The sequence below is a fragment of the Schistocerca americana genome, chromosome 3 (genome assembly GCF_021461395.2).
Source record: "Schistocerca americana isolate TAMUIC-IGC-003095 chromosome 3, iqSchAmer2.1, whole genome shotgun sequence".
NCBI lineage: Eukaryota > Metazoa > Arthropoda > Insecta > Orthoptera > Acrididae > Schistocerca > Schistocerca americana.
The window spans coordinates 785,579,329-785,603,016 of NC_060121.1; positions in this window are offsets into that span (position 1 = coordinate 785,579,329).

The following is a 23,688-nucleotide window of genomic DNA, read 5'->3' on the forward strand; positions in this document are numbered from 1 at the left end:
TTCACATCATTTGTGTCCTGCTGAACAAAGAATGTTTGGTTCTTTCATACGTTCTGACTAACAGCTGTCGGGCTTCTATCAAGCACCCACTCACCAAGCCAGTACTCACCTGTGTCATCAGGTCTGACTTTGGTCTGTCCCAGCCAGCACCCAACGAAATGTCTGACCACCAGGTGCTACAGTGTTCTCATACTGCCCTGCATGAAATACCAGTATATCTGTTTGGTAATTCTTAATTATTTGAAAAATTTGCTTGCTGTATATTGTTTGCATACCTGTGGCAATAATAATCACGCGTGGCGCAGTGGCCGGGTGCAGGTCTTTCAAATGGACACCACTTCACTGACCTGCGTGTTCCTAACCCACCCTAGATATCCAACAGGGGAAAGGGGACCTACAGCTTAACGTGGAATCCCAACCACCTGTCATTCCTGGCGACTCCTCACATCGTTGAGAAATCACAGCTAGAGTAAAGGCGGAGTAAAAATTACCGCGATACAACCGGTTTTCGAGCCCGCGGCCTCGTGGTTTCTACAGTCACTAGGCCCGAGCATTACATATCTACCAGAAGCTATGATTTGGTGTCAAAAAGCTAGGCCACCAGTTCGTGTTGCACTAACTGAATATCACACTACTGTTTTCACATCATGTAAAGATATTTGCAGTCACTGATGAGAATATTCATAGCTCCAGCGTCGGCAGTTCAGCTCGTTCACGTGCCCCGATAATTGCAGTCATGCCTCAAAATGGAGCACCTCTCCATCCTGCACAGACTGTTACAGCCAGATGTAGTGCTTAAGCCGAGTGAGAAAATCAGAATTGGTCAGTCGATGCACTACTATCACTTCGTAAGGTTTCACTACGTACACAACAACTCTGTGAGTGCTGACACGGCCGACCGCGGTGGTCGTGCGGTTCTAGGCGCTCCAGTCCGGAGCCGCGCTGCTGCTACGGTCGCAGGTTCGAATCCTGCCTCGGGCATGGATGTGTGTGATGTCCTTAGGTTAGTTAGGTTTAATTATTTCTAAGTTCTAAGGGACTGATGACCACAGCAGTTGAGTCCCATAGTGCTCAGAGCCATTTGAACCATTTGAAGTGCTGACACGACGCATCAGTCTGAATGCTCTGTTCCACACTGATTTTCTTGAATTTCTTCCCAAAGGCTGCTCATAACTCATATCGTTTATTCCCAGTTACATGCTACACACACTGTCGGAGCACTGGGCCTGGGCCCTATGTGCCCACCCCAACCTGCCCGTGCTGATGCTGGATTACTTGCGACGCCGGAGATAGAACGTGTGTCGTACATGACATGCCGTGTATTATGAAGTAACGTACGCGCCAGTTTCCACTTGAACGCGGGCGTTGAATCTTTTCTTACTCGGAGCTCCCGTGGCGTCGCACGAAGTCGCACTCGCGGCCGCGACCACGATACACGCACACTTAATTAGCATTCCAATGCGGCGGCTGTGGTGGCGCAAGCCACGCAGTGGTAGCTGTGTGGCGGTCCAGTAGCACTCCAGCCATGTCGCGCGCTGGTTTGTGTCTTAGCTTCTGCGCGAGAACAGATACATTGCATTCAGATACATTCAAATAGTGGAATCTGACAGATGCACGGCTAATATCACGTAGCTTCTCATAACATGTAAGCTTTCTCGGCCGGCGTCTTCATTAATTAAAACTTCCGGGCTGAATTGCCGTGGTCCATATGTAAAACTTCTTCCTGACGTTTCGTTGCCTACTGCGGGCAACATCTTCTGAGGTGAGTCGACGACTGGATGGTAGGCGCTGGAGGTCCCGCTTATATAGAGCGCTTAGATGGCGCCACCACTAAGCACGTGTTTTCGAAGTTAAAACTATCTCTGGTTAGTGCCATCTCTCTCGATTACAGGTAATCGATTGTCACTTCGTTGGTACCAAGTCGACCGCCATATCCGTCTAGTTTTAATCCGAAAATATTTTTTTATTAAAATCATTTTCGTGCTTGTAGATCTCTATAGCTTCTCTATACATGCGGGTATAATAATGTGAGGTCCTAGCTATCACGTTTGTCTTACTAAATTTTATTTAGTGATCACCGTCTTTGAAAACGTGTTCCGCTACAGCTGATATGTCAATTTGTCCCAATCTACAGTTCCTTTTGTGCTCCGTTAGGCGGGTATTAACACTCCTTTTAGATGTTCCAATATAACCCATGCCACAGCTACACGGAATTTTATACACATCTTGAGTAGCTAAGGGGTGTCGTGCGTCTTTCACCAATTCAGGAAGGAGAAGAAGTTTTATATATGGACCACGGCAATTCAGCCCGGAAGTTTTAATTAATGTATCGCGTAGCTTGTTTCGCCACAACCGCTGCATTGCACCTTACATGATGGGCTGTGCGCGAGTCATTATAGGCGAATTACTCATCTGGAATTTTACTCGGGAGCTTTTATTTGCCAATGTGCATAATTCAGTGAGCTATAGAACGTGTAGCGGTCGCGCGGTTCCAGACTGAAGCGCCTAGAACCGCCCGGCCACTCCAGCCGGCTATAATGTTCTTAAAATCTGTCTATATAGTGATCGCCAGTATCGTCTTCCCCTAAATCAAGCTTTAAATTGTTGTTACTCTATTACTGTTAATGGTCTGTACCTCAAGAATGTCTCCGAAATCTGGCCTCTAGACTGGACAATGTATTCTACAAGGGGTCTGTGGCGTCACAGAATAAATTCGGTGTAAATGCCAAATTTTTTAAAATCCTACCTGGCGAACTCAAAGCCTAGGAAGCCAGCTCGGGACCGGTATTCCAACTGGAATGTCAACATGGCATACCGACGATGTAGCGGAAGCATCGTCACACGGGCTCCAGACGAGGAGGCAGTATGAAACGACACTCGTTACCTCAAGCACCAGAGCACCACTGCAACAGTCAAAAGTTGCAGGGAGACCCAAGCTCGGCGACCCAGAATAAATACCAAACCACTGACGCGTGGCAAGGAACGCTGACGAGACCAATAAACGAGATCAAATCAGTTCATGCACCCAGAGCCACCACATCATAGCCATGAGCTTTTGGAGCTCAAAGGCACATCCAGTCGTGTCCCCAATCTGACCGCGTTACCAAAACCAGAGAGAATGATCGTCTATTGAGTTTCACTGAAACCACGGCAAGCTGATCGACGATGGTCTGCCTGCTACCTGCTTGCAAACTTTAACCATCCAACCTGATGAAAACCATAGTCGTCGTATGTCGTTGCTGCCTGATGGGACAGGTGATCAGAAGACTGGTGAGATGCCAGCCCTTCTCCCACAGAGGGTCAATCGCGGATGGTCTGCGAGCTGTCATCCGCGCACTGCCCAGGCTTGGCACAGTTGCACTTCCCCTAGCGAGTCGTCACCAGCTTCTGGTCTATGCATGGTGGATGTCCAGCGTGTAACCTTCATGCCAACTGGTATTCTGGAAGACACAGTCAGCTATTCTCACCTAAGCCCACGACGAGCTGTTGAAAGGTGGCTACACTGAGCCACAGCGCCAGAGATTGCGCCAAAGAGTATTATTCAGCCGCCTCCACTGGCAGTGCTTGGGGAGAACTCGTTGCAGTCAGTGCTTGTTGAGATGTGCTAGTGAAAAGTGCTGGTCGAGAACTCGTAGTAGGCAGTGCTTGCTGAGATACGATACTGAAAAGTTCTTATTGAGATGTGGTAGTAGCGAGTCGGTGTGGAGATATATTGTAATGATTAGAGTGATTTTGGTCAATATATGAAGGTAAAAGAAAAAAAATTTTTCCTTTTCTTTTTATTATCTCAATGTCTTAAATAATGCAGCATTACAGGTTCAGTCAACAAAGCATCTGGCTTGTGTTCTTGTATTAGAGTGTAATTCTGTTTTCCTTACGCAATTATAGTATTTCTATTTTTTAATTACGTCAGTATAAATGGTGTTTGAAATTTCTTGTCTTACTGAAGAAGAACCGTGCCAGATGTGTACGTTGAGTCATACTTCCACACACAGAACAGTTACACTTGTGTTTTGGTTTCGTAGGTTTTATAGTTGCTGGGGACTTAATTAATTAATTGTGTTAACGAAAATTTTCATTTCATTCTTTGTTGTTGTTCTATGCAGTCAGATTTCGTAATAATACTAGTCAGGGCCAACCGTTTACGAAACAGCGTAATCGGACATACAGCCACCAAAATTAAAAATGATTTTCAAAATAAATAATTAAGCCCCCATGCACGTGGCGACCGCTGCTTCGGATCGTCCCTTGGAAATCTTCTGATTGTAAAAATAGTAGACAGTAGTATTGTTGTAGTAATTTGTAGTTTAGTAATTGTAGTCTATATTGCATGTGTAGATTTGGTAATTGGCATTCTTCTAATGGTATTTTTCAAAATTTAATTTGTGTTGTCTTGTCTACGGGTTTGACAATTTAGTGCAATTATTTCAATTGTTCGATTAATCGTGTTTGAGGGAAACATTTCGTGTAAATGGTATTGTTGGAGATAAAGAGTCATTGTGTGTAATTTTCGTACAGTGACTAGTTTTGTATGTTTTGTAAATCATTACGCGATCGATGAAAAAGGCAAAAATGATGGATAGTGAGAATGACGTAGTTGTTAACATGGCGAACTCGCCAACAGAGGAAAACAGTACCATGAATAATGAAGTGGAAAACAAATTAATAAGTCGGGAAGATAGTCCGGAACCATTTCAAAATTTTTCTCAATCAGAAAATTCGCAGAGTACGAGATTAACGACAGAAGATATGGAGCTGTTGATGAGTGCTATATTAAATTTGGGAGCACGAATGGAAACACGGCTAGACTCACAAATAGGAACAATTAAAACAGAGATGGGAACTTTGGCAACACGGTTAGACTCACAAATAGGAACAATTAGAACTGAGATGGGAACAATGGAAACACGGTTAGACTCACTTGGATCACAGTTAGGATCTGAATTAAAAACAGAGATAGGGACAGTTAAAACTGAGATGGGAACAATGGAAACACGGTTAGACTCACGAATAGGGACATGTTTCAAAAATATGAAAGATGAATTAAAGAAAAAATCAGAGAAGAAGTACAACCGATTTTGAATTCTCATAATAATAGATTAGTTGCAGTAGAAATTAGACAAAAGGAACAGGATAGAGAAAAGGAGGAAAGAGATCGCGTGATAGTACAGAAATTTTCAGAGTTAAATTTACAACGCGTACACGATAAGGAAGAAATATTTGAGAGAATCGAGGAATCCGTACCAAATGACAGAATAAATAACCTAACACAACAATATGAACAGTTAACTACCAAATGTGTCAATACTGAAAACCGAGTCGGCCCGCATCTCGTGGTCGTGCGGTAGCGTTCTCGCTTCCCACGCCCGGGTTCCCGGGTTCGATTCCCGCCGGGGTCAGGGATTTTCTCTGCCTCGTGATGGCTGGGTGTTGTGTGCTGTCCTTAGGTTAGTTAGGTTTAAGTAGTTCTAAGTTCTAGGGGACTTATGACCACAGCAGTTGAGTCCCATAGTGCTCAGAGCCATTTGAGCCAAAACCGAGTCGCGACACTTACGGAAGACGTAAATAAACAGAAAGAAAAAAATAGGTGACTTATCGGAAAGAGTTGAGGAGATTTCAGACAAATTGACAAATCTTAGTTTACATGGGGACAGAGATTCGGATGATACAGCTCCATTACCATTTGCAGAAACCGAAGAGTACCAGAACATAAATAAGCATGTTGAAAATCAGGGAAAATTTAATGAACGCGTGAAAAGGGAATTTGAGGCATTAAAAAAGCAACTCAAACAAACTGAAGGCGAAATCGTAGGAAAAGACAGCAAAAGAAATTTAGAATCACAGATAGCAGAGGGGTTTGAAGAAAATAATTTATTTCATTTACGAGAAGCAATAAGAGAGCGCCAGGCGCGCGAACTTGACAATAATCGACATTGGGACTGGGACAGGAGCGGTAGGTCTTTGTCGCCACGAGGAGAAAACTTTGACTATAAACACTTTTTGACTGTTCGGAAATTTAAGATCTTCCGCAATTCTAAGAATGACATACATCCATGTTCATGGTCAGATCAATTTATGTACGCACTCCCGCCAAATTTGCCACTAAGTCACAAACTAGAAATTATGTGCAGCTGTTAATGTCCTCAGGGGATTCACTACTCTAAGTGAATATGTGCCGTAGCGTACATAGGGCTCCGAGCTGTAGTGGTGCTATTTCCCTTTTAGTTTTCTGCACCGCTGCCTACTCTTTTACTATTCTTTGCATCTGTCAAACCAACTCTTCGACTATCAATCTATCTAGACAGTAGATAAACAATAACCGGATATGACTATTTTACCTAAATGTGATGTCGGAAATTACCGTTTGGACTTACTGTACCTTCAGCAGCATTCATTCCTAGTTTAAACGAAATTTTACCTTTTTATCTTCGTGACAATATTACTTCATATGTTGACGATATTCTTATTGTTAAACGTTCTTGGAGTGAGCACAACAAAATTTTGGATTCATCATTACGTATTTTTGCAAGAGGTGGCATTACAGTGAACTTGGAAAATCTGAATTTGGTCGTTCTCAGGTGAAATTTCTCGGCCACATTATTTCTACAGAAGGTATTCTTCCTGATCCAGAAAAATTAGACGCTATTCGTAATTATGCTGTTCCTACCACAAAACGTGAGGTTCGTAGTTTCCTTGGTGTCTCTAATTTTCTTAGACGCTTTGTTAGATTGGACGATTTGGCCACACCTCGTTCTTGCGATCTATCTGGAAAGTTCTTTTTAAACGAAAATCGCTCGACAACTCTGTTTGGTTAGTTTGTATTCCTGATGAGTGGGTTAATAAGCTGATTTGGTATACGCATTTCGGTTATGCACACTTTGGTCCCAGAAAATGCTTTCATAAATTACGGGAAAATTGCTACTTCAGTAATATGGAAAAACGTATTCTATCTGTTCTGGCCAAATGCAAATTATGTCAAAAGGCTAAGCCGCCAACAATTTCTCACAGAGCACCGATGTTTCCTACCATTCCAGCGAAATTAAAGGTCATGGCTGCAGTTGATTTGTTCGGTCCAGTGGTTCGATCTACTAATGGTTTTGCGTACATTTTCGTAGCAGTGGAACTGACATCAAAATATGTGTGTTTTACACCGTTACGCAAAGCAACAGCTCGTTCAGTATCTAATGCTTTCATTAACCATTTTCTTAAAGAAGTTGGTCATGTTGATAAGGTTATATCAGATAATGGATCACAGTTTCGTTCTAAAATTTGGCTTTGTACTCTACGGCGTCGTAAAATTAAACCAATTTTCATTTCACTTTTTCACCCTCAATCTAACGCTTCAGAGAGATGGATGAAGGAAATCAATAAATTGTGTCGTCTTTATTGTCATCAGAATCACAGAACGTGGGATCAGTATCTTCATATTTTTCAAAACATCCTGAATGAACTTCCTAATGACTCAACTTCTTTACCGCATGTACTGATATAAAAAAACAAAGCACCGACAAATCGCATATCTGAAATCGTTCCTTTTCCACCTTCACGGAAACTGCGGCATTCTGAAGTTGTGAACCTGGCTCTACAAAATATTGCATCTGCGGCTGCTAGAAGAGAGAAATCAGTTAAACATCCTGGTCGTTTAAAAATCTTGTCAGTTGGTCAGAAGGTGTTAATTAAGTCTCATCGTTTGTCTCACAAAGGAAGAGGCTTGTGTCGCAAATTTTTTCTGCTTTATAACGGTCCATATAGAATTCGCAAAATTATTCACGATAATACTGTTGAAGTAGAAACTCTTAAATCACGACGCTCTAAGGGAATACATCATATATCTAACGTTAAAATTTTTGTGGAATGACATACTTGTGAGAAACTAACAGCTACATGTAAACACGCAGAGAGTACAAGGATACCGCGCTGTGTTTTGGCGGCGGCATATACTCAAAGCAACAGTCAAGTCTGCGCGCCGCACAAGGCAGTCGTTGACCGCAAACAATTGCTTCCTACGTCACGGGCCTACAGCTGATCGAGCGCTCAGTGCGAATGCACTGACAGCCGTAAACAAATACACAGTTTAATTTCTCCGATTAAATTCAGTATAAAGCTATAGTGACTTGATGAATTATGTAATTAACATTCAATATTTTTCAGGATACGGTTCTATAAAATATTTAAGAACTTTAGGTAAATTCTGTGTGTCTCCGACGTTAAGAGGACTTTCTATCGAGAAAATTTCAGAAATAATGTAATTTCGAAGAAGAAACTAATAAACTAAAAAAGGTAACTATTAATTGAGTTCATTTTTCAGGTAACATATTTCCACTTAGGCACGTACTTTAGACGTAATTTGCTGCCCGCGATTACGTGATTCATACTTTGTGCTAATTTCATGTTCTATGAATTTACTTGTGAAGCGACGTGCTTGCGTACGTTAACTGATTTTGACAATGATTATTAATGAACTAGGTTGTAACTTGTGTATATTATGCATCGCTTGGCTGCACTGTTTTTTCACTGATGTCATATTTTTTTAATTATGTGCCTGCTGTGCTTATTTATTTAAATTATAATTGTCACCTGATTAATTGTGCTGATGTGGTTAGGTATGTAAGTTATACTTTGTGATTTATCTGCTTGCGCCTTCATGTTTACTTATTAAGATTACATATGAACATTTATTTGGTTATGCTTATGTGATGCTAATGACCTGTTTATTATGTTAGATAACATATTTGCTGCCTTGCTTATGGATTGCATATTTACACATTTCTGTTTTGTTGTCATAACTACTCTTTAATTTGGTATATAGAAATGCTGATATACTGTGAATGTACATAGAGTTCAGGTCACACTATTGTATTAATTATAGATTGTTCGCTTGGCGGAGCCTCGTTGTAAGAATTGTGCTGCATCCACTTGTTGACATTCTGTTCTCTACTGGTATATTTACTCGCTATTGCTTGCTTTGCTTACGCTCAGTGCTTTATATTTTTGAGATAAGAAAATGAACTGCTATAATTCGACATAAACGACATTAGTACAAGAAACTTCATAGAAGTCACATGAGCTGGAGGTTTTATGAAAGCTGTATAAATGTATGCTAATAGGAAGGAAGCTAACGACATGACATACCAAAACTAGGTTTAGACCATTGACAGTTATTACACTGCATTTTTCGTGAGCAATTGAAATAGGAAGTGACACTTGACACAAGAAATACTCCACATGTTTACTTCTGTTTGCCATAATTCTTGAAGTGGTGTACACACTGTGAAATATTGTGATCATTCACACTCCGTAATCGTACTTAATTACTGAGAGTTATTCGAACTAAGTCTGTTAGACGTCATGTATGCATTTCTTTTGTTTATAATTCATAATGAGTAGAAGATTTGGCTCAGATGGATTACACAGAGGTTGTGTGTTGACAGTGTGTCTTCGGATTGTATGGGATGATGAGGTTTGCATTAGGATTTTATCTGTACTTGTTCTAGGAGACTGACTAGAGGAAAGAGTTGTTATGGAAGTGAAATGATATTGGTGCTAAGGTTTATATGTATTGAAGAGGTATTATTGAGGTATTGAGATTATGTGAAGAGATATTATTGAGGTATTGAGATTATATGAAGTTGATGATTATTGGAGTTTTGGTGGACAAGAGGTAAGGTAAATGATATTGATGATAAGATGTATATGTATCGACGTAAGAGGTATTATTGAAGTATTGAGATTATGTGATGCTGATGAGTATTGGAGTTTTGGTGTATAAGAGATAAAGTAAGTGAGGAGCATATTTTTTTTGTTGGTCTATATGGAACAAGGAGGATGAAGATAGCAGACTAGAACACTAAAGTGGAAGGAAGATTGTCTACACACACTTTGTTAAATCACTAAGCAGTGTATACTTTTTTTTGAAGAGAGGAAGTATTTGCATATCTTGGCACACTGACAGTTGTTCAGCAACAGTACATTTGATTTGGCTTGGCAAACATTGGTCTTGACATGATGACTATGACGTTGACTTAACTATTATTGACTGTTATACATTGCTGCCACTACTACTTGATACACAAGATGAACATCAAATTTTGACAGAATTGCATTTACACAGTTAACACTATTCAATTACACAGTAGAACTTAATGTGGATGAAAGATGAGTGAGTGTGTTTTGGGTGTTTTCCTTTCCTAATCCTACCCACCTATCTCCTAAATATTATTTTATTTGTTTGTAGTGGCTTGCACTGACACCCATAAATATTATAGGTTTACTGGTATTTGTATATTTGTAATAGTTAATATGACAATTATCTGATATCATTTGTGTGTTTATTACAATTTGTATGTTTAGTGTAAGAGCATTGTAAAAGCATTTGTATGTGCATTCAAACTATTGTTCATGCCTGAACTGTCTGATTAGTGATAGTGAATATTATGAACTGTTACCTGCACTTGTTCAACATTGATGTGTGACACTTAGAAATGTTTAATTTCTGCTGATGAACTGTGTGATTAGTGATAGTGAATGTTATGGACTGTTACTTGTACTTTTTTTACATGATTGGTGCCACTAGGACATGTTTAATTTCTGCTTATAAACTCTGATGAGCAGTGTGATCAGTGATAGTGAATATTATGGACTGTTACTTGTACTTTTTCTACATGATTGGTGCCACTAGGACATGTTTAATTTCTGCTTATAAACTCTGATGAAACTATTATGTAAAGCCACATGTATGAAAGAATTTGTATTGCCTACTGTATTTTATATACTAGGTTATTGAAAGGTCAGTGCAAAGCCAAAATTTTAACTAATTATGTGATATTTAGGTATTAATATTATCTTTTATTTTTGTCTGTATTTTTGTGGACGAATTTGGTGGTATTTTCACCACCAATGCTGGCAAAAATACCATCAAATTCTGGCCCGTGGAGGAGGGGCATATGAAAGGTGGCTACACTGAGCCACAGCGCCAGAGATTGCGCCAAAGAGTATTATTCAGCCGCCTCCACTGGCAGTGCTTGGGGAGAACTCGTAGTAGTCAGTGCTTGTTGAGATGTGCTAGTGAAAAGTGCTGGTCGAGAACTCGTAGTAGGCAGTGCTTGCTGAGATGCGATACTGAAAAGTTCTTGTTGAGATGTGGTAGTAGCGAGTCGGTGTGGAGATATATTGTAATGATTAGAGTGATTTTGGTCAATATATGAAGGTAAAAGAAAAAAAATTTTTCCTTTTCTTTTTATTATCTCAATGTCTTAAATAATGCAGCATTACAGGTTCAGTCAACAAAGCATCTGGCTTGTGTTCTTGTATTAGAGTGTAATTCTGTTTTCCTTACGCAATTATAGTATTTCTATTTTTTAATTACGTCAGTATAAATGGTGTTTGAAATTTCTTGTCTTACTGAAGAAGAACCGTGCCAGATGTGTACGTTGAGTCATACTTCCACACACAGAACAGTTACACTTGTGTTTTGGTTTCGTAGGTTTTATAGTTGCTGGGGACTTAATTAATTAATTGTGTTAACGAAAATTTTCATTTCATTCTTTGTTGTTGTTCTATGCAGTCAGATTGCGTAATAATACTAGTCAGGGCCAACCGTTTACGAGACCTCGTAATCGGACATACAGATACTAAAAATATTTGCATTTTATTTAATTAAGCCCCCATGCACTGTCTATGAGAATGCTGAGGTGTAGAGCCTTATTACACTACTCAACGTAAAGCCATCGGCACACAGACCGTGCATCCGAACGTTGAGCGTTGAGCGTGCCGAGTTTCTGACGTCATAGCGTGGAATAGCACATTCGGCAGTCTTTCCGAACGTGCAGAGCAATATCTGGCATGTCAGATATTCTGAGCGTGGGTCTGAGCGTTGACCAATGAGATGGCACAACGCTACCTACGTCACACGCACGCCGTCTCCCTTCAGTACAGAGTTGTGAGGCGCCATATTGGCATTCATTTCAAGCATATATGTGTATATGACGTTTCTGAGCACCACCAAATTGAGAATCACTAGAAAAACCGTTGTTAGTTGTGTGATTCGTTCCAATAAAATAATGAGAAACATCATATTCGTGGCAAAATAATCATTGTAACTTGCGTTTTATGATAGTAGGCTATTTGAAGGCAGCGACACACTGAAGATCCGCCCAAAACGTATTGTTCTTGGTACAATTTGTTATAGTTAAATTTCAACTAATAACATAATTATCTACGATGAAAGTTTTTAGCAAGCGGTGACACAATATGATTACGTACAGGAAGCTTGTTGTTGGATTAGCGTAATAGGTAGCATCTCTGTCCAGTAAGGAATCTCTCTTGGTGCAGTGGTTCGCATCCTAACATTTACAATTTTTTTTCCTAACATTCGAGTTTTTATTAGGTTCTGATACTTTATTATTAGTTTAATATAAGTATATCCCATAATATGTGATGTTATGTAAATATAAGTACACCTTTTTTTGAGGGGTGACTTTGTTCGATTGGCTTAATCTACAGGACAGCTTGTGCTACTTGTATGAAGATATTTTGCTCCTTTTTCTTTTACGCTTCGTAATTCACATGTTGCAAAGATTCTGCTACTGGATAGGAACAGTGATCTTGTAAGACTGACCCTGGGGTTTTACTAAAATGTGGGAATGATGAAATAATGTTTATCTTATGTGGAGAAGTTTTCCAAATTTGTGCCGCACTGTTTGTAACGGAACTTTTATAAGCCTGTGTCCTTGTTGATTGGTCATGGTACATTCCTTTTCGTGGACGATGGAGGAAATGTGCGTTTTAATAGAGCTAACGTGGGAATTTTACGCGCGCCCGTTGAGTAAACAGTGTGATTTACAGACTAGAAACATCCCTCAACTTCCGCTGGAGTGCGTTGCGGTCGCGTATACCACGCTGGGGGCCCACGTACCGTATGCACAAGTCGCATCGTTCCTGAGCGTTCAGCAGCACGTTGAATTTGGCTCGCTCAACGTTAACGTTCGACAGCACGGTTCATGTGCCGACGGCTTATGGAGCTGAGTGACACATGCCGAGCTCCACACTGCCGCTTGCACAACAACGTACGGCCGCAGCACACTGACCTTCAGTTCCGACGTCACGAATCGCTGAAGAGGTGCATCAGCGATTTTTCGTGGCATATGCTGATGCCTCGCCTCCGTGCAGCGGTCTGAGGTGGCTTTAAACTGAGGCCTTTTGCCCAACGTAGTGCAGAGGTCTTTTTGCACCAACTCGACCTGTCAAGGACTCAGCCAGTTGTTGGAAGTTCACTGCAGAAATATTGAGCCATGCTGCCTCTTAGGCTTCCGTAACTCCGAAATTGATTCCAGTGCAGGATTGTGTGCACGAACTTACCTCTCGATTAGGCCCCATAAATATTCGATGGGATTCATGTCAGGCAATCTGGATGGGCAAATCATTCGCTCGAAAAGTCCAGAATGTTCTTCAGACTAATCGCAAATAATTAGGCCCAATAACGCTCGCTATCATCCATAAAAATTCCACCGCTGTAGTAGCTGAACATTTCCAGTCAATGCTCGGTTCATCCGGACCAGGCGACCCAGTCCATTCCACACCATTATAGTGCCACCGCCAGCTGGAGGCAACGCCTTATTGACAAACTGTGACGTGTGGTCTGCGCCACAGTCGAGTCCTACCATCCGCTCTTAGCAAGTGAAATCGGGACTGATCTGACCAGGCCACCGTTTTGCAGTCGTCTGAGGTCCAGCCGGTATAGTCACGAGCCCAGGAGAGGCGCTGCAGGCGATGTTGTGCTGTTAGCAAAGGCACTCGCGTCGATCGTCTGCTGCCACAGCCTATTAACGCCAAACATCCCCAATCTGTCGTGTCGAATACGTTCGTCGTACGTTCCACATTGATTTGCGCGGTTATTTCACGCAGTCTTGCTTGTCTGTTTGCGCTGACAATTCTACACAAAGATCGCTGCTCTCAGTCGTTAAGTGAAGGCCGTCGGCCACTGCGATGTCCGTGGTGAGAGGTAACGACTGTAATTGGTGTTCTCGGCACAGTGGCGAAATGCATTCCGCGTTCAGTATCTGTTAATTGCCGTCGTGCGGCCACAATCACGTAGGAAACCTCTCGATACGAATCGCCTCGGTAAAAATGACAATGACAATGCACTGCCCTTTTATGCCTTGCGAACGCGATACTCTCGCTGTCTGTTTATATGCATATCGATACTCCATGAATTTTGTTACCTTAGTGCATATATCTCTAAATTCATCCTATCAAGTAAATGTTGTTCAAGGTAGCACTGTGTCTCTGATGCCCCCGGGCATTACTCTGGACCACTCTCCCTCATTCTGCGCTTGGCCTCATACTTACAAAGCGACACCAGATTCCTGAGTCATAGCACTGATGTAAGAATTGGCTGTCACATCAGGACTTCGGTGTCAGTGGAACTACATCTGCAACATCGACTATCATCTGGGATTAGTGGCACGATGTGGTGGGCTGATAGAACATTTCCTTTTTTAATCGCCTTTTTAGGGTATGTGCATATCTGTTTGGCACATGTCGAGCCACAGAGACATCAATAGTATCTTGAAAGTGTCATCTGCTAAGCCGCAGGAACCTGCAGACTTATCATTGTTTAGAGGGACTGTCAGGGAAAAGTATTTAACGCAAGTGCGATGTAAATTTTGTAATCTGTCAGGGCATGAACTGCCCTGTACCAAGGCTGTGCTAATCACAAGTAATACTGTTAGACGATGTGGCCATATACCACAGGATTTTTCCGTGTCCACCAGGGAACTGATACGGCGAACGAATTGATGCATAATTGTCCGCAGCTCGTGGTCGTGCGCTAGCGTTCTCGCTTCCCGCGCCCGGGTTCCCGGGTTCGATTCCCGGCGGGGTCAGGGATGTTCTCTGCCTCGTGATGACTGGGTGTTGTGTGCTGTCCTTAGGTCAGTTAGGTTTAAGTAGTTCTAAGTTCTAGGGGACTGATGACCATAGATGTTAAGTCCCATAGTGCTCAGAGCCATTTGATGCATAATTATTTTCGTCTGGATTATTCTTTCGCCCCTATTGTTCAAGGCCAACATCGAAGAATCAATGATGGAGAGGGTTTAAAATTCACGGTGAAAGGATATCGATGATAAAATTCGCTGAAACATTGCTATCCTCAGTAAAAGAAGAATTGCGGGATGTGTTCCCAGTGGTCAGCGTAGATGGCTGCTACGCAGAGGACGAGCGATCGATTCCAAGTACTATCACGGATTTTTACGTGGTGGGAAGGCTGGAAAGGAGTTACTTGACGTAGCAGTAGCGGCTCCAGGTTTGCAAACCCGAGCGGCGTGCTGACCGCATGCCCTCCACACTGCCTTCAAGTACGCCACTGTACTGACTAGCCCGCCTCTGTTCAGAACGCCAGAGTTTTATTATTACTTGAACGCAATGGTCTAATGAGCACACCCTATGGGTGAGAGTAAACGAAAAAAAAGACGAAAGTCATGAGGAGCACCAGAAAAGAAATTAGTGAATTAACATAAAAACTGGGGATCACGAGGTGAAGGAATTCTAGTATCTTGCAAGTAAAATAAAACGTCTGCCTCATATTCCCAAAACCATTTAACGGTGTATGACGGAAGATGCCATAAAATGATCGCCCCTTCCCTGCTCATAATCGGAAATGGCGCCTAGGAAGAATGGTTGTCGGTAAGCTTCCGCATTAGCTTTAATGTCCCGAATTTTCTCGTCGTGGTCATTTCGTGAGCCATGTGTGGGACGAAGTAATATGTTGTCCGACTCTTCCCGGAAGCTGCTCATTCGAAATTGTAATAGTAAGCCTCTCCGTGATGCATGACGCCTCTCTTGGAACGTCTGCTGTTGGAATTTCTCGAGAATCTCTGTAAAGCTCTCGCGCCGGTTGAACGAACCTTTGGCGACACGCGCTGCCGTTCGTTCGATCTTATCTATCTCTTCTATCAGTCCGGCTTGGTAAAGGTCCCTGATTGATGAACAGTACTCAAGAATCGCTCGATCAAGTGCCTTGTAAGGCACTTCCTTCGAGGATGATTTACGTTTAGTTAACTGGCGACTATTTACAACTATTGACTTTGGTGTGTAGAATGTGTGATTCAGGTGATACACCATCTGGCGTTGAGAAAAACATCATCCACACATTTCCGAAGATTGCAAGAGCCGACAAGTGCGAGAATTGCCGCACGATCATCTTAACAGGTCATGTATCCAAGTCGATGACAAGAATAGTATACAGAAGATGGAAAAGAAATTTGATGATGCGTTAGATGACGATCGGTTTGCGTTCAGGAAAGGTAAAGGCACCAGAGAGGAAATTCTGCGCTACGGTTGATAATGCAAGTAAGGCCTAAGAAAAATCAAGACACGTTTTTAAGATTTGTCGATCTGGAAAAAGCCTTCTGCTGTGTAAAATAATGCAAGATGTTCGAAATTCTGGGAAAAACAGAGGTAAGCTACAGGGGAAGACGTGTAATATACATATATACAAGAGCCAAGAGGGAAGAGTAAGAGAGGAAGACAAAGAAGGAAGTACTCTGATTAAAAAGAGTGTAAGACATGGATGTAGTGTTTCGCCCCTCCTGTTCAATCTATATATCGAAGAAGCAATGATGGAAATCAAAGAACAGGAGTGGGATTAAAATTCAAAGTGAAATGGTATAAATGAAAGGATTCGTTGATGGCATTGCTATACATAAAGAAAGTAGCTCTTTATTCGTATGAAGTGTTGAGTGCTATTGACAAGGAACTTCAGATCAATTCCGTATTTCTGGATTTCCCGAAAGGTTTTGACACTGCAGCTTATAGTGATATTGCGTGCTTATGGAATATCGTCTAAGTTATGTGACTGGATTTCTGACTTCGTGTTAGAAAGGTTACAGTTCGTAGCAGTTGACAGAAAGTCATCGAGTAAAACAGAAGTGATTTCTGGCGTTCCCCAAGGTAGTGTTATAAGCCCTTTGCTGTTCCTTATCAATGTACGAGACAATCCGAGCAGCCGTCTTAGGTTGTTTGAAGGTGACGCTGTCGTTTACCAACTAATAAAGACGTCAAAAGATCAAAAAGACTGAAAAACGATTTAGAAAAGATATCTGAATGGTGCGGAAATTGGCAGTTGACGGTAAATAACGAAAAGTGTGAGGTCATCCACATGAGTGGTAAAAGGAACTCGTTAAACGTCGGTTAACGATAAATCAGTCAAATATAAAGGCCGTAAATTCAACTAAATACCTAGGAATTACAATTACTAACAACTTAAATTGGAAGGAACACATAGAAAATGTTGTGGGGAAGGCTAACCAGAAACTGCGTTTTATTGACAGGACACTTAGAAAATTCAACAGATCTGCTAAGGAGACTGGCTACACTACGTTAGTCTGCCTATCTTTACCAGATAGGACTGACGGAGTACATCGAAAAACTTCAAAGAAGGGCAGCGCGTTTTGTATTATGGCGAAATATGGGAGAGAGTGTGACAGAAGTGATACAGGATTTTGGCTGGACTTCATTGAAAGAAAGGCATTTTTCGTTGCGACGGAAACTTTTCATGAAATTCCAATCACCAACTTTCTCCTCCGAATGAGAAAATATTTTGTTGACACTGACCTACATAGGGAGAAACGATCACCACGATAAAATAAGGGAAATCAGAGCTCGTACGGAAAGATATAGGTGTTCGTTCTTTCCACTCGTTACACGAGATTGGAATTACAGAGAATTGTGAAGGTGATTCGAACCCTCTGCCAGGCACTTAAATGTGATTTGCAGAGTATCCATGCAGATGTAGATGAATCAGAGGATCTGCTGAATGAAATGAACAGTTTAACGAGTGCAACATATGGATTAAGAATAAATCGAAGAAAGATGAAAGTTATGAGAAGTCGGAGAAATCAGAACAGTGATAAACTAAACATCAGGGTCGGTTATGACGAAGTTAAGGTATTCTGCTACCTAGGCAGCAAAATAACCCACAAAGGATGGAGATAGAAGGACATAAAAAGCAGTCTGGCACTGGCGGAAAAGGCATTTCTGGCCCTGAGAAGTCTACTGGTATCTTATATAGAGTTCTTGAGGAAGAAATGTACGTCTGGAGCACAGCATTGTACGGTACTGCGACGTGAACTGTGAGAAAAATGGAAAAGAAGAGAATCGAAGCATTTGGTATGTTGAGCTGTAAAAGACTGTTGAAAATAAGGTGGATTGATAACGTAATGAATGAGGAGGTTCTGCGCAGAATCGAAAAGGAAAGGAGTCTACTGAAAACACTGACAAGAAGAAGGGATAGGATGTCAGGACATTTGCTAAGGTTCAAATGGCTCTGAGCACTATGGGACTCAACTTCTGAGGTCATTAGTCCCCTAGAACTTAGAACTACTTAAACCTAACTAACCTAAGGACATTACACACATCCATGCCCGAGGCAGGATTCAAACCTGCAACCGTAGCGGTCTCACGGTTCCAGACTGCAGCGCCTAGAACCGCACGGCCACTTCGGCCAGCATTTGCTTAGGCATCAGGGTAACTTGCATGGTACTAGAGGGAGCTGCAGAGGGTAAAAACCGTAGAGGAAGACAGAAATTGAAATACATCCGTCAAATAGTTTAGGACGGAAGTCACAACAACTACTCTGGGATGAAGAGATTGACACAGGAGAGGAACCAAACCAGTCAAAAGATCGATGACGCAAAAAATGACGAACGAAGCAAGGAGAACGTAAAAGGCAGGCTAGGTCTCGCATAGAGGACATTTCTGACCGAGAGAAGTGTGTTGTTATTTGAGGACGAAATTTCTCAGAATGTACGTCTGGATCACAGCATTGCATAGAAGCGAGACATGGTCTGTAGGGAAGTCAGATGTGAAGAGAACCGAAGCGTTATAAGTGTGGTGCTGTAAAGGCCGTTGAAAATTAGGTTTTCCGATAACATTACGAAGGAGGTACTTCTCTGGAAAACTGATGAGTCTAGGAAAATGTGGAAAACACTGACAAGCGGCAAAATAATAGGATATGTGATATGGCACTAAGGATAAACGTCCAACGTACGTGCGGAACCTATAGAGGTTAAAAAATGGTAGGCGTTGGATGAAAGTGCTACTCTGAGATAAAAAGACTGGTGGGGAGCAAAATTCGTGGCGGGTCACATGAAACCCAGGAAAAAGGGAAAAAGGAAAGGTCTGACCCATGTACAAAGCCACACTGAAACCGCAAACCGGTTCTAGCATTCACAAGAGCCAATAGAGCGAGCCTAGAGACGCGCTCTAGAATGATACACTACTGGCCATTACAATTGCTACACGACGAAGATGACGTGCTACAGACGTGTAATTTAACCGACAGGAAGAAGATGCTGTGATATGCAAATGATTAGCTTTTCAGAGCATTCACACAAGGTTGGCGCCTCTGGCGACACCTACAACGTGCTAACATGAGGAAAGTTTAAACCGATTTCTCATACACAAACAGCAGTTGACCGGCGTTATCTGGTGAAACGTTACGGTGATGCCTCGTGTAAGGAGGAGAAATGCGTTAATCACGTTTCCGACGTTGATAAATGTCGTATTGTTGCCTAACGCGATTGCGGTTTATCGTATCGCGACATTGCTGCTCGCGTTGGACGAGATGCAATGACTGCTAGCAGAATATGGAATCGGTGGGTTCAGGAGGGTAATACGGAACTCCGTGCTGTATCTCAACGGTCTCCTATCACTAGCAGTCGAGATGACAGGCATCTTATCTGCATGGCTGTAACGGATCGTGCAGCCACGTCTCGATTCCTGAGTCAACAGATGGGGACGTTTGCAAGACAACAACCATCTGCACAAAGAGTTCGACGACGTTTGCAGCAGAATGGACTATCAGCTCGGAGAGCATGGCTGCGGTTACCCTTGACGCTGTATCACAGACAGGAGCGCCTGCGATGGTGTATTCAGCGACGAACCTCGGTGCACGAATGGCAAAACGTCATTTTTTCGGATGAATGCAGGTTAGAATTACAGCATCATGATGGTCACATCCGTGTTGGGCGACATCGCACATTGGAAGCGTGCATTCGTCATCGCCATACTGGCGTATCACCTGGCGTGATGGTATGGGATGCCACTAGTTCAGTGTGCGATTTGCAGGGGGGGATGGGGGGGATTTCACCCCATCTGCATCAGACCATCCCCTCTTCTGGTTTTAGTTTATGCATCCCAACCTGGTATGTTTATTTCCCACGCACTGGAGTAAAACTTTACATATAATTTAAATTTGTGGAGCCGAACACTGAAAGTTTTTAATACAGTCTTACTATTAATACTATTAATATGTTTGCTTATTAATTTTGAAAAAGTGTTGTGCAGTAGTTAAGCATTTCAAAACATTTAGAGCTAAATGACAAGGCGACGCACGCCACATTTCCGTAGCATGCCACAGTGTTTCAAGACGTTGCCCCAGCGTAAACGAGGCTTTAGAAGCAGGTCTGTATTGTATGGTGGATTTGATGTGTTGCGTACGAAGCTGAAATCTGCAATCAGACTCAAACGTCGTGGAAAACTGTGAAGAGGTGTCATCCTGCAGCAAGATAACGCTCGCCCACATTCTGCCAAACGGGCAGCCGACGCAATAAAGGAGTTAAGATTCGAGGTGCTGGAACATCCACTATACAGTCCAGACCTGGCTCCAAGCGATTTTCACATGTTTGAACCCTTAACGGAAGCACTACAGGGAAGAAGATTTGAAAGTGACGAAGACGTCATTTCTGTGGTGCTAAATTGGTAACAGATGCAACCGAAAAACATATTTTCTGATGAGATAAAAAAACTCGTAAAACGTCGGGAAAACTGCAATAAAGTCCAGAGAGGTTACGTAGAAAAATAAAGCATGTTTCAGTTTTCTATCATCAGAATAAGTACAGCTTTTCACAAATGTGCCTTTACTTTTTGAATTTCACTCGTATACCTGTATGTAGATGATTTTGTAAATAAGCTTTACCTATAATGTACTTTTAAAGATATAACAAGGGACGGCTTTTCTGATAGTGCATACACGTGAATAGTGAATTTCGGCATTAACATCTATTTATAAATAACTTGAAACGTCCCCTTTGAACAATTTATATATACGACTGTGCTTAACCTGACACACAATATTTTTAGCGCAACGCAATCTGACTTCCAGAATTCTCTACAAAAGAATGGCCCTGACTAACATTAAACTATACCTTTCACAAATCACTTACCTCACAAAAATCTCCGCTGCTCAAGCTACTGCAATACAGCAAGCGCCACTACTGCCAGCTAAATAAAAGATTCAAACTACTAAAGGCACTAACTACTGATAGGGATAGTTAGCAAATGAAAGATATTAATAGAGAACAAACAATGTATTTACCTTAATATCATCACAAGTCATAATATATATATCAGTTCATGACAAATTGCAAACCTCCGCCATCTCTCTCCCCACATCCACCACTGCTGGCGGCTCACCTCCAACTGCGCAACGCTACGCGCTGTTCACAGCCAGCTGCCTAACACTACAATGGCGAGTATTACAACAATGCAAAGCAGCCACAGACTGCACACAGCACAGCCAGTGATTTTCATATTGAGCGCTACGTAACGTTGCCAATAAGAAAACATAAACAGCCTACTTACATAGCCCCCATGCTCCCCACAAAAAATTTTACAAATTTTTTTTGGGCAGTGGCCAATAATGATTTGATAAAATTTTTCATAATTACAATAACAAAGAAATCAAATGCACACACTTATTGATATTATGTTGGTCAAAAGCTCAAATTTTCTCACAGTCTATAAAGACAGTCCTGATCATTCATCACAGTGAAACTGCCGTTTCTTTTCTCGAAGTCTGAGCAGTAAAAGACAATGCACACGGAAGTAGTGGATTTCCATGCCGTCTTGAAGAAGTAGTGTTGTCCTTCCAACGGAAAGACAGTGCTGACTCTTGACATGCTGACAGGTAATAGGCCACAATGGAGCAAACCCACAGCAGAGTCATTCGAAGTTTTGAAGTATATTGGTAGGTAGGTCATCACAGAGCAGACCCACTGGAGTCCTGGTAGAGATTGTGGTATTGGTGGGCCACCAGAGGTGCAGACCCACTGCAGTCCTTGTAGAAATAATGGCATGGTGGGTCATCAAAGATGCAGACCCACTGTAGTCCTTGTAGAGATGGCCAGCAGCCATCTGTTGCGATCTGTTGCGACTGTGCAGGTGCACAATCACCATCGAATAGTCTTGCGAATAATATAGCAAGTCCATAACCACCACTTGTGCATTCACAAAGTTTCTGGAATTGTCCTTAGAACCAGCAATGCTGTTATCCAGTCCCTTGCTGAATCATTAACACACGTGCAAACACTATCAGTCCCTACTTCTCACATATTGTCCATATACTATGACCAACAGAAATGTGTGCAGTGAAATGGAACTTACAAGTTAATAATATGATGAACTGGTGTCAAGTGCAATTTTATAACATAAGAATACAATAACAAAGGTACAAAATACATCATTAAAGAACATAACAATACAGATAACATTTGTAGTAAAACAGGCTTTACAAAAGAATAGAAATAGACATATACATCAGTGTTACAGGAATTATGACATGAGTACATACATAAAAGATCAGAATAACTTTCGAAACATCAACTTCACACATGAGCATTAACACAAAACAGAATAAATAATGTCTAAACATCTTTACAAAGTAAATAACACATTATTAATGCCAATTGTATTTGAGGATAACAGTATTCCTCATCATAGGGAATGTAACTTAGTATTAGAAGAGAAAAAAGTTCTATGAAACAGTACACAGAGACAGGAAGAAAACAAATACACAAGGGTACACAAACACATAGTGGGATAACACCAATGGGAAAGGACAGGATTCGTTTTCAGTGTAACATTTGGTACTGCAGTCCAACCCAAAACTTCATATATCTTTCCTCTTATTTCATCCTTTGTTTCCACCAAAAAAATTCTATCTAAGCATGCTTTCTGTATTTATATGTTCACACATTTCTTACCTCAACATTTATTTCCAAGAAAATCCTACCTAAACCTGTTTTCTCAATGAATTTCTTCCAATTCATCGCAACTCATTCTCTTAGAGGCTACCCCCTCTTAAGCTAAATTAAATCTACTGAGCTCAGATGCTAAACTAAGGAACGAGGCAATGCAGCAGCACATAAAACAATTAATATAAACAGCAATAAAAAAAATGGAAAATCGCAAAGCAAGCTACAGTAAATCTAAATTACCAAGCAATTCAACATTACAACTAATATGAGCCAATGTGCAGCAACAATAAAAATAAATGAGTAGTAAAACTGGCTTAGCAGAGTAACACAAAGTCAAATTCAGTAACACTATGCCTGGCAAACAGCAGTAACTTATACCTAAACATGACATAGCTCAAGCAGAAAAAAATAGTACACTAAAGATAACAATGCAGATAAGGGAAATGTATAATCACATCTTAATGTCTAACTAATTAAAGTGGTGCACCACAACAACTGATTGTAAAAAGAAATATTACCATGTACTTGAAAAGAAAATTATGTGTTACTGTTACTAGTTCCTTCTTATTGTTCTTTCCTTTCCAAGTGCTCCTTTTTTAAAGAATGTGGATCATAAAATAATTATTTAATAGATCTGTTGACAGAAAGTGTTCAC